Here is a 3744-nt window from a genome sequence, read left to right as displayed (position 1 = left end):
ACACACAGCGCCTGAAGTGCCCAAAAACACCAAAAATGCCACCTTCAATGTCAAGGTCAAGCGCCAGGAGGCCCAAAATCACACCTGAGTGTCAGGCTACCATCCCCAACCCACGTACCAAAAATCGTCGTGCTCGCACCATCCGTTCACGAGATACAGCGCCCTACATCCCCGGCTACCGAAAAGTTCCCACCAGCATCAAAACCATACCTGCATACATGCAGGTAAAAACCACAGTCATATTGGAGGTGAAGATACCCATAGGCTAGGTGCATATAACAAAATGTGCGTTATTTTAATGAATACCTTATTTGCATAATTAATAAAGACATCACATAGTTTTTTTGTGGTCAATTCATGGCAGAGACTACATGTTGGAGATACATAGGTTGCTTGAGGACAAGTGAATACATTGGAATATATCTTATGTCGAGACTCAGGTATATGCACTATTGGGCATACATCGGAACCCAACCCTCCTTGTCCGAAACAAGTTCAACTATCTTATTACCATAATATTACCATAATATTATTATTATGATGGAGTTATGTATCAAACTCGTGTACTTACATAATTCTGAAACTGCATTTGTGATTTATACCAATCAACTTCTAAAATGTCATGTAAACTCTTTTTTGGGAGGAGGGCGAAATCGCTAAAGGGGGGCGAGATAGGGGGGCGAGATCACTAGCCGGGGAGGGCGAGATCGCTAGTGATTTCGTCCGGGGGGGGGGGGAGATCGCTAGTGATTCCGGGGGGGGGGGGGGGGGCGAGATCGCTGTTGACACCTGTACCCACCCCTACCCTTAACGCCCACCTCAGCGATGCATGGCTGCATACTGGCAGGTAAGGACTGAAGGGCTGCTAGCCCAGCCGGGCAGACATTCAACAAAACCGGTCCAACCTCACACTGAGGACGAAGTACTGAATTCTTATGTTTATTGTGGATCTGAAGTCAAAGTCATGACGCATTAAGCATGGACTGCAGTCGAATTATAGATACGTTTTCCTCACTATGTACATTAGTTATCACGATGGTCAACCAAGAAGACATTAGTCTCTGATTTGCTTTAACTATGTTGTTGCGTAACGAACATATGACGGAGAAGATAAAACACGAATACTGGACACGTGACAATAAGCCCCTCACTCAGACCGTTTGTTACTTTTTACATGTAATTTACGTTACCATGTTTAGTCACTTGGAACTGTAGACAGATCATTACCATTGCATTCATGAGGCAGAACGTAGAAGCGCTTGTCTAAGTTTTTTAGAGACCACAAACTGACCTTCAATGCTTTATATTTCATTCTCTGCAAATGTACACTTGACAGATCATTTGTTGTATTTTTGACGTTATAACCCGCACTGAGTATCACGTGGGCCACTTTACTCGTGCTGCAAAGGCTGTTAAATGGGAAGATAAAGCTTTAACCTATAAAAACCTTTTCCAGACGGGGCATTTAAGAGGAAATAACATTAATGCTTTCTGCGATACACGTAGCTAGGTCATACATGTATCAGCACTAAGTGTTAAACATGACTTGGATCCAAATCAGTTTTGGAATTGATTCTTCTTTTTCAGTTGCCAAATGGAGGACCTTTGGACGACGATGCATGCTGCATGAGTTATTGTTGTGACGCATGAAATCATAGCGAAAGTTAGGCGTGGTGTAAATAAAACTGGTCCTAGTGTTCCAGTCAGCCAACCTTTGTTGGTTAGTGGTCGGGCCAGAGGACGTGGGAGGCTAAATGTGTAGCTATGTACCCATTTGCACAAGTGAGGACAAGTGGGGAAATGCATAAGTGACGTTTTCCAAGTGCACAGCACATGGGGCGTACGAAGAGTCCGAATCTATGGGATCCGAGGCCAATACGTCACCATCCACATACAGATGATACAGCCTACCTAACGTTTTAATGACGCGAGGCTAAAAGCAAATGTGCAGCAATTTCAAACCTGCCCAGATGCATTAGTGGTACATCAATAGGACCGCCCGTTGCAACCTAATTCAGATAGCTGGTTTTCACGGTTTATTGACACCTATGCAAGTTTTGGTAGCGTTGCGGCGTTGCCCATGACATTTAGTTTCACGATATGAAGCTGTCATGGACGATGTGAAATCACAATACTGGATGAGACCCCAAGACGGGGAAGCACGTCATTCATCACACATCTGGAAACGTGCTCAAGCCTTATTCAAACCTCCACAAAATTATTCAAAGTCATCCCTGGTCCTGAGCCGAGTTCAAATGATACAGACTGACCTGTCAATGTGCATTCTTCACCCCCATGAAACTCCTTCAGCTTTTCCCCGTAATCTCCAAGCAGATTCCTCCGGTGGCATTAAAATAGTAACATAAGCCGGGGAAGGAATTAGCCGGCAAAGGGGGATAATTAGCCACCGCGTGGCGTCGTACAAATCGCGCCCAATCTTGAGAACACTTCTGCAAACTGTGGTGAGAAGCGGTCTGTAGGGCCCGGGATCTTCATATGTAACGTTGTTCACTGGTGTTGGGGGATCTTTTCCTGTATCACTTGTGGTGGGAGAGTCATATGTATCTACTGGTGGTAGGGATCTCTATCTGCACTCATTTGTGGTGGTGACCCAGGTGTGAGGGTGACTGAACTGATAATAGAAATTGAATACCTGCTATTGTTTGTGCTACTCTTCAAGCAGAGGTTAGGCGCTGGCTGTTTTTTATTACTTTTTTTAGGTGCTTTTATCGGGCTCTCTATTTTGTACCATTCTCTTGATGTCTCGTGTTAGGTCACAAAATGGAAAGCTCGACAAAGACGCCTAAAAAAAGTTAGAAAAAATGGAGAGTATGTTTGTGCTACAATCTTATCAAATCGCCACACATTTGCAGTAAAAGATAATTCCACTATGGCTGGGTCCACTAGACCTTTATCTCACACCACCCTCCATTAGTGTACCCCTGTGGACAGGCCCACAAAGACCCCTGTGACCAGACACTATATTATCCTGAACAGAGACAGTCGCCCAGACTGCTGTTTAATACCTGTTGTCTTAATATAATGAAATTGCAATAGTTGTCACTGTTTGTAGCGTTAATTGTAAGACCGGATAGTTTAGGTTGATTTGACGTTTCATCAACCTTCAAAGTTGACAGCAATTCTCTCTGCGTGATGAAACGGGTACAAATCAAGTTTATCACCACAGGCACAGACAATTGTCACTTCCGGGTTACGCTAGCCTGGATACCAGACCCCAACCTCAAGAATATCTTTTGTGTTGGTGTCTGGCAGGATGGCTGTAGAAATGTTCTCGAAGGCCCTTGATCAGAGGGAGGAGAACCTAAAATTTATTACCACTCACACCACAAGTAGCCAGCTACAATAGACCACAGTTGGTCAGCAGGCGCTCACAGTAGCGAATCAGGTACTTGGTGGCCACTGTTATGGATTTAAAAAATACAGTTGGGGGTCTTTAACCAATCATGGTAGGGGTGTAGTACCTCCTGCTGATCCTGCTGCTGTTCTATTGGTGGAGTTTTTTGCCCACTATAAGAATCCTATAAGGGGCAAAATGGGGAACCCAGCCTATCTCATCCTGCCAGACCCCTGCACGATAGATACTTGAGATCGGGCTGGGGTTTCGTAACCAGGCTAGGGTTACGCGGGATCTCTGCTTCTTTGCAGACCGCTTCTCAACACAGTTTGCAGAAGTGTTCTCAAGATTGGGCGCGATTTGTACAACGCCACTGGGCAGAGAGGTGT

Source organism: Branchiostoma floridae, chromosome 14 (assembly GCF_000003815.2).
Source record: "Branchiostoma floridae strain S238N-H82 chromosome 14, Bfl_VNyyK, whole genome shotgun sequence".
Lineage (NCBI taxonomy): Eukaryota > Metazoa > Chordata > Leptocardii > Amphioxiformes > Branchiostomatidae > Branchiostoma > Branchiostoma floridae.
This window is presented reverse-complemented; position numbering follows the sequence as displayed.